Here is an 18443-nt window from a genome sequence, read left to right on the forward strand (position 1 = left end):
CAGTCACTTCCGAATTCGAAACCGTCAATGTGCGATTTTGCATAAAAATGTAAATATGAAATATAGATTATGCAATGAATTTAATGAGACTGCCCAACACATCTTCAGTGGATGTTTGTTTGTTTGTTGTTTAACGCCGCAATATTCCAGCTATATGACGGCGGTCTGTAAATAATCGAGTCTGGACCAGACAATCCAGTGATTGACATCATGAGCATCGATCCACGCAATTGGGATTGATGACATGTATCAACCAAGTCAGCGAGCCTGACCACCCGATCCCGTTAGTCGCCTTTTACGACAAGTATAGTACCCAGCAGTACAGAAACTCCTGCCACGCGGCGGCGGCATGGAAACAAACCCGACAATCAAGCAATGGACCAGAAATTCAGTCACACGATTGATAAAAATGATATGTTGATTTTGAAATAAGTCTGCTGTGTTCAAGTTGAGAGATTATGCTACTTATAAGTTTTGTTTGTTTGTTTAACGCCGCACTCCAGCTATATAATGGCGGTCACTAGACCGTGACAAGGGTAAATTCGAGAATCTGTGACAATGCTCATGATGTCAATCACTGGATTATCTGGTCCAGATTCGATTATTTACAGACCGCAGTCAAATAGCTGTAATATTGCTGAGTGCGGCGTTCAACAACAAACAAACAATCTTACGACAAGCATAGTTGTTTTTTTACGGCAAGCATGGGTTGCTGAAGACCTGTTCTACCCCGGAATCTTCACTGGTCTTTTGTGGATGCATTACTCTGGCACTAACACAGTATCTTTAGCAACAAGCGACATGATGGCGTGACTCGATCCTTTTAATTCGCCATGCTTGTGGTTTTGACACAGAGGTCCATCCAATATGTAGAGGGCGTCATGGACAATGATCATTATAAAATTCTTTGGAATAGGCCCATATACAGCCTCAGAACTATCCAGGCCAACAAACCTGATCTTAGCTCGTGATTTAAAACATAACGCGGGACGCATAGAAACCACATGTACCCCTCGCGATACTGCTACAACTTAAAGTGTTTCTCCCTCGACAACGTATGCCCCAATTGTTGCGAAGAAAAAATGATTATGTAATCTGTTAAATGTATATCGTTGCATAAGTCGATTGAACTAATTATGAGATTTCTTTTCGTAGTTGTTCGTAATTATATCCAGAGACTTGAGTGCCTTAGGTAAATTGATATTATATTGACGTCACTGTCATAGGTTGGTTTTTGTTTGTTGATTGTGCAAACCATCTTCCCGAGGCAAAGGAGTTAACTGACTATAAAAGTCCAGTTTCCACCCTTGCCGAACTAGGCTGGTATTATGGAGTTACGTTCTGTCTGGACTAACGAGTCTATGCATAGTCCAATCAAAATCGCGCACTGAAATCAAAATCCGGTTCGTAAACTGTCGTGCAGATTTCGATCGTTTGCAGGATTTGCAAAGCATGTGCATCGCCAATTCGTTGTTAGCAGATATTTTCCAAATCCATTCATGTTTTAATCAAGGTGCTCACGTGATTTGATGCATTTCTCGATGTAAGACCCGTTTCATCACAATATAGATCTTGATTATCGATCAGATCGTCCTGACTGGGCGCCACCATTTTGTGTGAAGCAAACGCAAGTGATACGAGAGGTATAATAGCCACTGGTGGCGCAACGATCGAGCCCAGGAATTCCAGCCTAGTTCGGCAAGGGTGGAAACTGGACTTTTAAAGTAAGTTAACTTCCTTGCCTCGGGAAGATGGTGCAAACTTGCAGAAACAACAACTTTCATCAAGTAAGAGAATAATCAATTAATGGCATGAAGCTACGTTCTGTTTACCGCTATTGACGCCTTGAAACAAACTTTAGTTGCAAGAGAATGGATACATATATCATAAACGCCATACTTTGACTCGATAAAAGTCTTGTATGCGGCACTTGTATGACTATTAAATGTCAACATAACGTTTTTGCAATCGAAATAAATGTAGCGCGGGAAGTCCCTACGGCGACTGGGCAAATTGTTCCACACGTAAAAATATCCGGCAATAGCAATCACCTGTACCAAAGTGCCGCGCTTATGGTTCTTATGATTTTAAATATATCTAGGGAAAGCTGTAACTAATATAACACAATATTGGAATATATTATTCTGATAAAGTAATAATTTCAGATACAATTTCTTTCGACTTTTGCATCAAACTTGTTTTAAGTTGTATCATTGGGTACTTTTTAACTGAATCACCGGTAGATGCGTGAGGAAACGTGTATGCGTGTATTGTGTTTTGTTTAAGCCAAGATGGTCCCTTGTAGTTCGTTATATCCATGTTCTACTGTAGCGCTAACACCCATAGTTAGTGCAATCAACCATATATATGTACTGTTTTTAAATGCATCTATTGTGTATGTATTTTGGGCCTTTGAAACTTCATGAATAATCCACGAGATACGAGGAATAATAGATTATAAGTCGCGAGTGAAAAAATGGTGTTAATTCAATGTCATTAAAATCAGATATTAGTTTTCGCTACCGCTAAACAAAGATCTGAGGACATCCCATTACGGGTCACGTCAGAACGACCTTTCGCGAATTTTCACTGACCAATGAAATGACTGACAAGAAATCGACATTAGCCAATCAGAAGGCAGCTTTCTCGAGCTATACGACACAAGTTTCAAATTGGCGACTACGCTTCGAAACATATTTTGACGTATTCTCGATTAAAAAAATTAAAACTGATAAGCAGAACATTCTGGAATGGCTTATAGATGGCCTAGATTGTAATGGATATAATCATAAAACCAGTAACTGTCGTTCGGAATACCCCGTGTTAAATATTTCGCGGTTGCATGATTAGAAAACACATTCCGACTGTCACTTTCATAATCTGGTAAGCGACGCTCTGATTGGTGGGATGAAAGGTCGTTCTGACGTGACCCGTTATGGGATGTCCTCAGATCTTTGTTAAGCGATAGCGAGAACTTAGACCTGATTTTAATGAGATTGGTGTTAATTCATAGCCTTTGGAGAGAGACTTCGAGTCTGTTATTCCGTTTATCACATAATGGAAATGTTTCTCAGCAGGATATAGCTAATGGATAAAAACGGTTTCCGTGAAGAAGGTCAAACAGCTTGGTACGACTTTCAGTGTGACGCCTTTGTCTGTCGCCGAGTCATAATATTAACCATTGGAGTTCTGGACAAACTATTAACTGGGATAATTGATTACCATAATCAAAATGATAGTTTTAAGATACTGATAATAAGTGTTGGTACGACTTTCAGTGGAACGCCTTTGTCTGTCGCCGAGTCACAACATTAAGCATTGGAGTTCTGGACAAACTATTCACTTGGATAATTGCTACCATAATCAACAAAATAATAGTTTTAAGATACCGATAATAGGTGCCTAACGAGGACGTGGCTAAGCCCTCTTACATGGAGCTTCCCCTGTCAAACCCTGACAGAGTCATAATATTGACCATAGGGAATTTGGACAAACTATTCACTGGGTTAATTGTAATCATTTAGATTGATGAAAATATTAGTTTAATATATCGAACAATAGTGTCCAACAGTTCGTTGGATTCAGGCGCAAGTCCAGTTAAACACCGGACAAAGGTATATTTCCGTGAATATCCAAGCGACCGCGGGAACCGGCGGATGTACAAGTGGAGGCAACTTTCGAAACATCAACGTTAAACCCAACTCACTCACTCACTCACTCACTCACAAAACATCATCCAGCCCCGACGTCCAGCTATACGCCCAAATTTTCATGTCACCGCCGGGGCGGTCGGGTAGCCTAGTGGTTAAAGCGTTCGCTCGTCACGCCGAAGACCCTGGTTCGATTCCCGACATGGGTACAATGTGTGAAGCCCATTTCTGGTGTCCCCCGCCGTGATATTGCTGGAATATTGCTAAAAGCGGCGTAAAACCATACTCACTCACTCACTCATGTCACCGCCAGGCTTGCCTAGCTTGGTGTAGACTGGAGACTGAATGGCGTACGCTGCCTGAACGACATCGTTCACGATCATGTTATGCCCTGTGTGCACGTGCAGGGACGTAACGTCACGTTGCAGCAGGATACTGAACGATGTCGTTCAGGCAGCGTACGCCATTCAATCTCCAGTCTACATTGGTGGGGGTGGGGGTGGGGGTGGGGGTGGGGGTGGGGGTGGGGGATGGGGTGGGGGTAGGGTCCCTCACCACTGTCCAATGACTAAATTATATTATTCGTCACAACTCAATACATACATACATACATACATACATACATATACAGTACATATGTAGGTCGAAACACGTGCAACAGATTCCGCTGTAACAGCCCGGATGTTACCATCCATCAGCGGAATGTTTTTTTGATGTATTTGAAACAATATCCAGAGTGTCTTTGATCTAACAACATCTTCAACGGCTGTGTGTAGAAATAATTGGTCGGGATTCCTTACATTAAAGGTTAATGGAAAGTCAGTTATCTTGGCAGCTCTGACGCTATACCAAGGTGAGGTGAGGTGAAATAGGGTTTAACGGCGCCGCCAAGATTATTGCTCTTAAAGAGCGTGTGTGTGTGTGTGTGTATGGCTGCTTGTACTAGTCCGGACTGATGCCGATTTATAGTGCTAGCCCACTGAAATACCATGCCGCAGTTTAACATGAATACCCCACTCAGACACAGTATACTGACTCCGAGCCGACCAGTCCTGGTTTTAGCCCCTTAATGCCGAGCGTCAGACAGGGTAACAACAAGTACCATCTTTTAACGTCTTTTGGTATGACGCGGCCTGGGGATCGAACCCCGGACCTTCCGCTCTCCGGGCGGACGCTCTACCATTAGACCACGGAGGCGGTCGGTCTGGTGGAAACGGGTTTCCACCACGTCGTTACTTGCATCAACCAAGTCAGCGTGAATGACCACCCGATCCCGTTAGTCGCCGCTTACGACAAACATAGTCGCAACTTACGGCAAAAATGGGTTGCTGAAGACCTATTCCACCCGGATCTTCACGGGACCAACAAAAGAAAGTATACACCCACGTTTGATGGTGGCTAAATATGAAACAAACAAACAAGAAATGGTTATTCGATGGTTATGTATTTGATACTTGTGTTTTGGGCATTAAGTTTAAAGTGTTTAGGCGACTGTATAAGTTACGTTTTGATAACGTTTGTTATGTTCTGCAGTGTTCAAGTGTTTATTTCGTTTTTCCCGGTACCTAAGGTTACTGTGGACCAATTCTTCCCGGAATACTCCAGGGGGAACTCCCAGTGTGATATAACATTAAACTGAGGAACACCGTTATAAGCCCACAGTCCTCTTTGATAAGTGACCGCCTCCGTGGTCTAGTGGTAGAGCGTCCGCCCGGAGAGCGGAAGGTCCGGGGTTCGATCCCCAGGCCGCGTCATACCAAAAGACGTTAAAAGATGGTACTTGGTGTTACCCTGTCTGACGCTCGGCATTAGGGGGCTAAAACAAGGACTGGTCGGGTCGGAGTCCTTGTGGGGCATTCATTTTAAACTGCGACATGGTATCTTAGTGAGCTAGCACTATAAATCGGCATCAGTTCGGACTAGTACAAGCAGCCACACACACACACACGTGCATACACGTCGCTTTATAAGAGCAATAATCTTGGACGCCACGTTAAACCCCATTTCACCTTACCTCTTTCATTAGTTAATGAAACACGCTTTTAATGGGGCTTTGTTACCCTTCTAAAGGAAACTATCCTTAATCACTAGTCAAAACAGATACGTTGTGAATATAGAACTGTTTGGTCATATATTTGAAAAGGATTCATCAGCACTTCAAACAGCCTTGAAGCATGTACGCTGTGAGACGGGTTCAATAAGTGTATAAGGTACATACGTGTGTTTGTTTGCAATCGATTTTTCCCAGCATGCGATTACTGCATTGTCTTCAAAGCCACTCATCCGTCAATTAACCATGAGAGATGAATCAATGATTGTTGCAAATTTCTTCTCTAAAATTTATGAACTATTGAGGCTGTGGTATGTTTTGTGTTTGCGGAAACTGTGCTGCATATCAACTTGTATAAATGTAATGTGAGTGAGTGAGTTGGGTTTAACGCTGCTTTTTAACATTATTCGAGTTATATCAAGGCGTGTCAGCTTAATGTGGGAGGAAAGCCCGAAGTGATACAGGTCTCAGACGTTTACCACTTCGGCGAAACCCACGAGCACTGGTATGGTGCTGACAAACCTAGAAACATAATCGGGGCGAACCGCGATTCGAACCCACAATCATAGGTTTCTGGCGTGCCCAAGGGACGCAACTCTGCACAGCGAATCGCGGCGCCTAAGACGACTGGGCCACCCATGTCCCCATAAATGTGATGCTATCTAAAATAGCAACATAATATTTGGTCATGTTTTAGTGTAACAAATTCACAGACAAAACCTATACGTGTTTACAGGAGACTGAGCGACACGCCCTAAAAAGGGCAGTGGTATAACAACTCATTTAACAATGTCAACATCGGATATGTGATCACCTTTTGCGTTCGAACCATGTCGTCCAGGGCCCACTTGCATAAAGCGATCTTAGCGCTAAGATGATCGTAACTCCCATACTTTAGCATAGGCTTACAATAGTCTTAGCGCTAAGATCGCTTTGTGCAAGTGGGCCCAGGTAGAGTACGTCGTTCAAATTGCCATTAACAATGATGAGTTGTGATGTCAACCTCTGCCATTATATTTAACCCCCCAACTGACAACGTTGAGAGACTGGACGCCTTTAGACCAATGCGCGACCATCAGAGCTGTCCAGCTGAAACATGGACTCATACGAGGGCGGGCCAAAAGTTCTAAACCTGACTAACTTTTAACTATGGGCCATAACAAAGTTAACTAGTCAATGTAGTACATTGTTTGAGTAGAAGAGGGTTAGAGAAAAGTACTTCCAAGGAAATTCATGACCGCATGTCACAAGTTTATGGGGATAAGTGCCCTAGCTATTCCACTGTTAAACGTCGGGCAGTTATGTTAAAGGCTGGAATAACAAGCCTTGATGATGACCCTAGGTCTGGACGTCCCCCAACTCCAATCAATGAAGATTCAATAAAGGAGCTAGAAAATATATGCTGTCAGATAGTCGTATTACCATCGCTGAACTTGAGCAAGACACAGGTCTAAACCATGGATCCATTGAAACTATTATTCATGAACATTTACAGATGAATAGGATATCTGCTAGTTGGGTGCCAAAGTTTCTAAATTCTGATCTTAAGGAAAAAAGAACTGACATTGCCAGATAACATTTAGAGCTAATTGAGGAGGATTTCGTCAAATTCAAAAAGTGATCAGTAACGGGTGATGAAACACGGGTCTACCACTATGATCCCGAGTCACAACGTCAATCCATGGAATCGCACAATTCCACTTCTCCGGCACCTAAGAAATTCAAGTCTTCTAGATTAGTGAAGAAAGTTATGGCCACTGTATTTTGGGATGCAAAGGGTGTGATTCTCTTGTTGATGACTTAGAAAGTCAAATGACGATTACCGGTACCTACTATACTTTATCGCTTGAGAGATTCTATCAAAGAAAAGCGGTGAGAAATGCTGACTGCTGGAGTTCTATTATTCCATGACAATGCCTCCTTTGACACCTCTCGACATGCCTACACCACGCTAGGCGTCGCTGACGGTGACGGGGAAGCAAATGTTGGGCGTACCGGATGGTGTGCTCCTTCAACCGGTTGCGTACGGTTTTGCCACTAATTAGTCTCAACCAAGGAATTGTCCGAGCTGTTATTGTGGCAGTTTGGTATCGATGACGTAGATGCAACAACCGAATATGGTTATCTTGTTATCGCGACGTCACAGGTGGGCGATTGGCCTGTGGCAAGTCATGAGTGTTGCCGTGAATATGTTTTGAAAGATGCATTATTTTAATTTCAGAATATATTAATTTTTATTGAACTTTATGTGAAGCACGGTTATATTTTTCCTCTAGTGTACAAATGTCTGCAATACAAATCTAAACCCGCGAAGGTCCGGGTTAGACTTGGTCTTCAGCAACCCTTGCTTATCGTACGAGGCAACTAACGGGATCTGGTCGTCAGGCACGCTGACTTGGATGATGCATGTCATCGTATCCAAATTGCGCAGATCGATGCTCATTATGTCAATCACTGGATTGTTTGACCCGAAACCCGAATAATTACAGACCGGCGTCATATAGCTTGGATGTTTTACAGTCGGCTCCTGTGATAAGAATGAGAGTCAAGGAACATATTCATTCCCGGATTCCCAAACGAGGTAAATATGGAATATGTAAACAGTTGTTTAAGCTGAAAAAAAAGAACAAGAACAAAAACAAAAACAAGAATGCCAACATGCGTCTTTATGCGTCATCATGTGACGTGACTCAGTATCTGTGACCATCTTGAGAAACATAGTGTTCTTTTACCAACTATCCTGCAGGTATCGATGGTACCTTGAACATAGCATCTGTATGTCCAAACGATACATGCAAAGTCTGGGATATGTAGAGGATATTATCTGAGTGTTCATGTCATACTATGTGCTCATTTCCCGAGCGAGAGCGTAAACATAGTATGACATGAACACGAATATAATGTTATATTTATTAACGAAGAAGATGTCTACATACATAGACGAATTGTAGTGTTTACCTGTAAGGACAGCATGTCGCAACAGCAGCGGAATCACAATTTATCGAATGTCATCAGCTTATATGTCGTTTCTAGTGTGCCGTCATTGCGACCTCACGTCACAATAAGATTCGAATGACGTCAACAATGCGGTCCAGATGACTAAAATAATACTCTCTTGTCTCGTGACGTGATATGACTCTAGGGTACATGATTTTTATGAACCCCGATATGTCTGCCCTCGTAGGTAATAAATGGACATATACATTGGGTGGTGTTTAACATATTCCCAGGTGTATAGATTAATATCAATACATAGATGATATTATATATATGTTTAAGACCCTCGTGTCTAAATTCCGGTAATTAGACACTCGTTTTATGACATCAACACATAGTATGACATGAACACGAATATAATGTTCTATATATTACCGAAGAAGATACAGAGACGAATTTAAAATATATATTTTTCACTAATTACCACCGCTGTCTTGGAAAACCACTATTTGTCGAATGATGTCAACAATCTTCAGCTATGACATCGTTTATCGTGTGACGTCATTCCGATCTCACGTCACAATCAGATTTGAATGACGTCACAATCAGATTTGAATGACGTCACAATGCCTCCCGGATGACGGAAACAATTCACTGTTGATATGCCCCTAGGGCACATACAGAGGATCTCACCCGAGTGTCTTTTGATATAAAATATATCAACAGTGGAAAAAAGTGGAAAAACACCGAGGCTGGCCGAGTTTTTCCACTTTTATGATTGAGTGTTGATACATTTGATATCAAAAGACACTCGGTGAGACTTTATTTATCATTCAACATCATTCTTCCAACTTTTTCAATTTGTAGACAGTAATAAGCAGTGTCTTAAGTGTAAAAAAGTACTGCCAACAGTTTTAGTAGCAGAGCCATTAGTGATGTCATTTGATTGTCGTCATGGTAACCAATGACGTCACAATGGTCTGTAAAGCATTGTTATGCAATTTCATTGCAGCGATATCTACAATGTAGATATCGCTTGATCTCACCCAAGCGATATCACATGTGTGATCCAGTTTGGGATGATAAATGATTTTTATGGACCCCGATATGTTTGCCCGCGGAGGAAAAAAAAATATGTTTTTCCTTTATCAAAATATATGTCTGATGCCATTACAGGGTATGTCCTCACTGGTACATTATAGATTTAAAGACGTCACAGTGAATTTACTATGCATGGGCAATAATAAACGAGGCGTGAAAGAGTGACAACTGCACGCAACAACATGGGTTCTGGGAATTAAATTATTCATGTCATTGAATAAATTCCCACTGTGAACACAAATTTACCTGTCGATAAACAATAGCAGCTTCAATGTCATAGAACAATAAAATAGAGGTTATATAAGTGTGGAAAATCAACGACAGCAGGCTTCCGCAAAAGAAACAGTGCTTTCTAACACATTTTAAAATTATTTAAGATAGGCAGCTTATTTCTGTATTATGTGCTTTCTAAAGAGCTAGTGTGAGTGAGTGAGTTGGGTTTAACGCTGCTTTTAACAGTATTCCAATTATATCACGGCGTGTCAGCTTAATGTGGGAGGAAATCCCGAAGTGATGCAGGTCTCAGACGTTTACCACTTCGGTGAAACCCACGAGCACGGGTATGGTGCTGACAAACCTAGAAACATAATTGGGGCGAACCGGGATTCGAACCCACAATCATAGGTTTCTGGCGTGCCCAAGGGACGCAACTCTGCACAGCGAATCGCGGCGCCTTAGACGACTGGGCCACCCGTGACCCCTGCTTTCTAAGGAAAAACATGTTTACTAACTTACCATTGTCTCGCCTTTTGCTATGCAAACAGTACTTTCTAATGCGGCTTAACGTGAGTTTAACGTAACGTTTTTCGCTTAACGTAATATTAAGACACAGCCTTCCGTTATCAATGGTACATTCTTACCACATACTTGTAATAATGTTCCGGCACACACGTGACATGACTAATGGCCAAATACAGTGAAGAAATATTTCGATGTTCTGAATTATCGAAACATTGTGATACGCCATTTCAGTTCCTACGGGTTTCGAATAAATACAGACTCCTAGTCGAGTGATGGAATGTTGCTGAAACGGGCGAGGTCGCCAGCTGGTATACCGAAGTGCCTAGGTGATTTGGCGTTCAGGATGCGGTGACAATTCATCCTGCAAAAGTATTCCACGCTGACAAGAAACTATTCGAGAGATACGCTTCTGCCACTACTCTTGGTAGACCTTATTGCAGATGAAAACCGTTTCTACACTCGGAATGTGTGCTTTGGGTACCAAGGTTGGAAACAGATGCTGAATAAGATGCCATTTTGTTTGTCAATGCAAAATATTCCAGCTACATCACGATTGTTTGTTAATAATGGAGTCTGGACCAGACTGTCCACCCGACCCATGAAACCATCTCATGCGAAAAGCATTGGTTGCTGGAGACCAATTCTAACCCTGAATCCACACGGGGTCAAAGAAGAAATCAGGGTTATCAAATGAGCTAAAAACTTGTTTCCTCAGTTTCTGAGAGTGAAAAGTGAATGGGAAACTTTGGTTAGTCAAAGTGATCGCTACCAGGATTCAACATTGATAGTTTATCAATTTCTGAAAACATAATTATGATATAGAGTCATGGATAAATCAGTACCTTATTAAGTTTTGAAAGAAGACAAAGCCCTTTGAAATATAAACTGATGGAAATGAATAAGAAAACAATGAAACATATAGAGAAAAAAAGCTTGACTGTCACTACATTTGAAATAGCGCGGATACAGGTTCAACGCATGTCAGAATAAAATGTTGAGATGTTTTTGTGTGCGTTGTTTCCATCGCCTCTTTGATAGACAGGCTGGGAACTCATGATAGCATACAATTTTAATGTGTCTAAAACTAAGTGTTCCGTTATTAATTTCCGTCAGTATATGTTTGTTTCCACATTAACACTTCACTAAGCAATAGCCCGGCTATATAACCACCGTTGTTGGGGGGAGGGGTGTACTCTGAAGTCGCCAGTACCTGGATTCGTTTGATCCCCACACAAGTATTGATGGGAAGCCATTGGACCATGAGCTTCACTGAAGGCTAAATACGTCGTATGTATTACATCCTGCATTCGTCACGCTTGAGGAAGGTGAAGTGAGGTGAAATTGGGTTTAACGTCGCGTCCAAGATTATTGCACTTATATAACGACGAGCATGCACGGTGTGCGTGTGAGTGTGTGCTTGTGAGTTGTGTGCGTGCGTGCGTGCGTGCGTGTGTATGTGCGTGTGCGCGCGTGTGTGTCTGCTTGCACTAGTCCGGACTGATTCCGATTTATAGTGCTAGCCTACTGAGATACCATGCCACAGTTTAACATGAATATCCCACTCAGACACGGTGTACTGACTCCGAGCCGACCAGTCCTTGTTTAAGCCCCTCAATGACGAGCGCCAGACAGGGTAACAACAAGTACCATCTTTTTTACGTCTTTTGGTATGAAGCGGCCGAGGATCGAACCCCGGACCTTCCGCTCTACGGGCGGTCGCTCTACCACGGAGGCGGTCCCCGAGGAAGGAGACCTACTGCCCAGTGTTGAGGCACACATTCAAGGAAGCAAGACCAAGGAAACAACAAAACATTTCCATGAAATAAAGTATTAAGATGTACCGAGGAAGAATTGGGAACATCGATTAGTGAAAGATATGCTCGACTGAGTCCAATAAAACCTCAGGGAGGAGGGTACAATAAATTCACCCTCAACTAAAGTGAGGAAGGTTCGTTCATCTTCTCTATTAGCCCATTTTGTGACAAAGGCTTCGACAGCATCCACACATTTTAAAGCTGTGTCCCGAATGGTAGCAGGCAGTTCACGATATTTGAGGTCATATTTGAATTACCGACGAAGGTTGCAATTGTCAACACAAGAGAAGTCGCCTGTGGTTTTATGACAGGTTGGGAGAAGTATGACGAGTCTTGACAGCTCCTGTTGTGGAGTTTATATCAACTGTCAAGTCCACGTTCTGCAACATTTAGAGAGACATGGACAGAGAAAGTTACTCAGGTTTAAAGCATCATTTCCCAATTTCCAGGAACATGCAGTCTTGATTTAGTGAGAGTGAACCGTTGGGTTTAAGGATGTTTTGAACAGTATTTCAGTTATATGACGGAGTGTCAGCTTGATATCGGAGGAAAGCCCTTGATAAGTGAAGGAGACCCTAGACGTTTACCACTTTGGTGATTCCAACCAGAACCAGTATGGTGCTGACAAACTTAGGAACATAATAGGGGCGAACCATGATTCGAACCCACAATCATAGGTTTCTGGCGTGGCAAAGGGATGCAACTCTGCACGGCGACTTCCGACGGTGGCCATGGAATGCAAGTCTGCAAAGCGAGTGGCGGCCCTCAAACGACTGAGCCACCAGTGCCCCGTCTTGATTTAGTGGAGTCGAAGTTTCTGGTTTGTCTAAAGGCTTTGAAATAATATCACATACTGATCCATTCTCTTGTACATACCTAATGCTCTTACTATTTCTAGAAGCATCTGCCAGCAAAAAGTGCTGAAGTCCCTTGATATCTTTCAAAGACATGCATTTGGGGCTGCGATATGGATGAACTGTCATGCAAAGGAGGAATGATTTTCAGAATTGAAATGTTGGCAGACACAAGTGGAAGTATTTCTGTTGATGTCCAGGGGGCACGGGTGGTCCAATCGTCTGAGGCGCCGCGATTCGCTGTGCAGAATTGCGTCCCTTCGGCACGCCCGAAACCTATGATTGTGGGTTCGAATCGCGGTTCGCCCCGAATATGTTTCTAGGTTTGTCAGCACCATACCCGTGCTCGTGGGTTTCACCGAAGTGGTGAACGTCTGAGACCTGCATCACTTCGGGATTTCCTCCCACATTAAGCTGACACGCAGTGATATAACTGGAATACTGTTAAACTCACTCACTGTTGATGTCCAATCTATGCCAGCTGCCTTGTGTCAGGTGTGTACCACTTTGATGAGAGTATGGTGCTGACAAACCTAGGAGCATAATCAGGGGCATAGTTGATTAAAACCAAGGATCATGTTCATGTATGCCCACGGGATGCAAAGTCTGCACATGCAATTGAGGTAGCACTCATGAATGGAACATCAGTGAGGTGTGGTGAAATAGGGTTTAATGTTGCTTCCAAGATTATTGCACTTATATGGTGATGAGCATGCACGTGTGTGTGTGTCTGCTTGTACTAGTCGGACTTATGACGATTTTAGTGCTTGCCCACTGAGATATCATGCAGCAGTTAAACATGAATACCCCTCTCAGACACAGTATACTGACTCCGAGCCGACCAGTCCTTGTTTTAACGCGGAGTGCCAGACAGGTAACAACAAGTACGATCTTTGAACGTTGCGGCCGGGGATTGAACCCCAGGCCTTCCACTCTCCGGCCCGACGCTCTACCACTAGACCACGGAGGAGGCGGCTGGGACAACTGTGCCCCAAAGGTGCATGTTATGTGAGAGTGAGAATGGTTTTACGCCGCTTTTAGCAATATTCCAGCAATATCCCGGCGGGGAAAACCAGAAATGGGCTTCACACATTGTACCCATGGCGGGAATTGAACTGGGTCTTTGGCGTGACGAGCGAATGCTTTAACCACTAAGCTACCCGACCGCCCAGGTGCATGTTATGAGTCTGCTATGTACTTTAATAGTGCTTGCACCATTCAACATTCTAAATAACATCACAGCTGTCAGTCGTCAATGATGAAAATAGAACATTTGCAATTCAATTTTTTAATCAAAGTATATCTATTCATGGCCCTTTCTGATGTACTATAAAAAATATAAAATAATACATCCGCATAATTTGCTGAAAACATTCTCAAAAGAAGAAAATGTCATGTTTACTAGTATTGCATTGTAAATACACTGTTTCTGAACTATAACTGATTCCTACCACCTAATACGTATAAAACAATTTAACAATGTGTAAAAAAGGTACATTTATCTCACAACTGTTTTGCACTTACATAAGATAATTGATTCTACTCATGTCAAGGACTGTATGAGGAAATCAGAGTAAACCGATTCCACTAGGCCGAAACACATGTTCCAGCTGTGTTGCCCATTGTGTGCTGCTGTAACAATCAGGAGCAACTCTCCAATAATAACATACAGAAAGGATTTCTAATAACTCATTAAGACTGACAAATTATTAATATTCTTTTAGAAAAAACAATTCTTTGATCATATGTTACAAATCTTAGTGTGTTGGGTTTAACACTGCTTTTAACAGTATTGCAGTTATATCACGGCGTGTCAGCTTTATGTGGGAGGAAAGCCGGAAGTGATGCAGGTCTCAGACATTTACCACTTCGGTGGAACCCACAGGCACTGGTATGGTGCTGACAAACCAAGAAACATAAGCAAGGCCAACCGTGATTCGAACCCACAATCCTAGGTTTGAGTACAAGGATTTTGAATTATTTATCTCTATTTAGTTTTAATGTATTAAACCTATCATTTCTGACATCCTTTGCCTCCTGAATCCCTTTATTGCCCTATAAAGGTTCAAAACAAGAATTAAAACTGATCTGGCGTAAATCAGAAAATGTCTTTGATGCTACACATTAGTTTGACAAAACATAAAATGAAAAATCAACGAGGGTTTTCAACAAAAACAAATTGAAAAATCGTTTTGCTAATACATTGTAGCTGACACTGCTAGCAAACAATGGCAACTAATAATAATAGGCTGAACAAACAGTAACATGGAAATTAATACGCTAACAAGTATCCATCAGTTAAAACAATATTGGGGATTTGAAACACAATCTTTCAAAATTCACAGAAAAATGCCAGAAGATACACAAATCAATATAGTCAATGCATCCTATCAGGATTATAGCTCTAACTGGCCCGTGAAGATCCGTGGTAGAATAGGTCTTCAGCAACCCATGCTTGCCGTAAAAGGCGACTTTGCTTGTCGTAAGAGGCGACTGACGGGATTCGGGTGGTCAGGCTCGCTGACTTGGTTGATGCATGTCATTGTTTCCAAATTGTGTGGATAGATGCTCATGATGTCAATCAGTGGATTGTCAGGTCCAGACTCGATTATTTACAGACTGCTGTCATATAGCTGAAATTTTGCTGATTGCGGCATAAAACAAATAAACAAAACAAACAAGAATATAGCTCTAACTTATCAATAATTATCTTCAGAGAGCACGTTGTGAGGACATCATCCTGATGAAATATAAACATGGTACTACAATTCATCAAATTGAAACCAGCTTAAGTATGGAGTCTTTAGTCTTCCACTTCACCATTGAAACTGATACAGGTTGTCAACAATCTTATGAAGTAATTCAAGAAATATGAATAGATATATTGTAAGTCTACAAAGGCATTTATATCACATTTATATTGCACATCTCAGATCAACACAGGTTTCAACTGCCTCATTAACTCAAAAATCCCTGTTGGTTGTTTTGTAGTGTATTCATGAGTGTGTGTGTGTGTGTGTGTGTGTGTGTGTGTGTGTGTGTGAGTGAGTGAGTGAGTGAGTGAGTGAGTGAGTGAGTGAGTGAGTTGGGTTTAATGCCGCTTTTAACATTATTCCAGTTATATCACGGCGTGTCAGCTTAATGTGGTAGGAAAGCCCGAAGTGATGCAGGTCTCAGACGTTTACCACTTCGGTGAAACCCACGAGCATGGGTATGGTGCTGACAAACCTAGAAACATAATTGGAGGGAACCGGAATTCGAACCCACAATCATAGGTCTGTTCTCACTGTGCAAGCGTTTGTTAAAGATGTCAGCTGTTGTCTTGTGTTCATTGCACAAAACAAACTGTCATTAGACTCAAATTGTCAATGATATGGCATCATGTATCAAACAAATCAAGGATGTTATATTTATGTTCATGTCATACTATGTTTCCGACACGAGTGTCTAAATACCGGAATTTAGGCACGAGTGTTGTAAACATATTATAACATGAACACTCACATAATGTTCTATTTATTACTTAAGATGTCTTCATACAGAGACACATTTTAGTGTTTACCTGTAAGGACAGCAAGTCGCAACAGCAGCGGAACCACACTTTGTCGAATGACGTCAACAATCTTCAGCTATGACATCTTTTCTAGTGTGACGTCATTTCGAACTCACATCACAATAAGATTTGAATGATGTCAACAATGCCGTCTGGATGATGGAAACAATACACTGTTGTCTCGGGACGTGATATAACCCTAGGGCACATATGATGTTTATGTACCCCGATGTTTGCCCTCGTAGGTATCAAAGTGAACTAATACCCACGTTAGGACCGGCCAAATATTGACAACAGCAATCGTAAATGTGATGTCGCTGGATTGTAACCATGAAGTGGGATGTCATAGCCATGTATGATAAATGCAATGTCTGCATGAACATGAGTCAAATAATAAATGAGCATGTATTTATCCATTTGCAAAATAATTTGCACAGTTACATTTGGAAAAATATTTGTTTGTATAAGTTCAAGCACGGACTTGGTTATATAGGTCCGTGGTTCAAGTTTGTATACGACTGATATATTTCTCCAGGATTTAATTGCCCATAATTAATTATATAACACACGAGTGCGAATAAATAATTCTTGTGTACATTGATCAATCGGAAGGGGTGTTAATTGAGATTGTTCACTAGCCAATATATTAGCAAATATCGCCGTGGGCGCTTATTACGTCGAATACGGTAATCAGGGAGATCTGAGATTAGAATATCCAAGCATAGGTTTCTGGCAAGCCTAAAGGGACACAACGCTGCACAACAAATCAAGGGACACAACGCTGCACAACAAATCAATGTACAACTTAGCAACACACCACCCCTAGTAAAGTGTGAATTTGGTGCAGGAGCAATAAATATACCCTGCGCAACAGACTGCACAGTAACACCCTTATTTGTTTTTAACTGGAAAGTAAGATAAATTTAGATGTAAAATACTTATCTCAGGAAAAAGATAAATCGTCCAGCGGACATCCATAATGTAACAATACAGTACTTCACTCCCTGTTCTTCACTTACTGAGGTGAGGCTTGAGCAACCAAATCTGCATAGCAGGGACAGAAACAGTGTGTCTTTCTAGTGTGCCTGTCACAGGACTCCCATTATCATTAGATGTACCCAATAAATGTGACAAGACCAATACTGTTGATCCATCTTCGAACTTAGCGAATGTTATTTCACTGTGAGCTAGATTATTAACAAACCAGTCTGCCCCCTACCTTTTCAGTAAGAGTGGCAATACCCTTGTAGATTATTTTGTGAATCATGCTGTCCATTAAATAAACTGAACAAAAAGGTTAGGGCTTCATGAATTATTTTTTATATCTGTATGAAATTGTGTGCTTCTGCACTTCAAAATAATTTCCCAAATCTATTCATGATGCCTAACTTGTTTTGTTCACTACATATTAATATGTTCATTCCCCCATGGGTTTGTCCATTTTTTGTGAAAGTACATTTATCCCAGACATAACATGGTTCGAAACAAAACCTTGCTTTCTAAGTAGGCCCTTCAGGCATGGTATTTCTGTTTTACCTTGATTCAATTTTAACTGTGCTATTGGCACTAATACAAGGAACTCTGAGACCCTGCATAGCATCTGTTTGCATGAGGTTCATGATCATTACACTGACTACGAGTGAGTTAACAACACTTCATAAACTATTCAGTCCCCCCACGATGTGTCAGCATTCAAGTCATGACATATAATCTCAGTACAGACAGAGACGTTGTGGATGCTGG

Source organism: Haliotis rufescens, unplaced genomic scaffold (genome assembly GCF_023055435.1).
Source record: "Haliotis rufescens isolate VD_foot unplaced genomic scaffold, xgHalRufe1.0.p SCAF_6, whole genome shotgun sequence".
Lineage (NCBI taxonomy): Eukaryota > Metazoa > Mollusca > Gastropoda > Lepetellida > Haliotidae > Haliotis > Haliotis rufescens.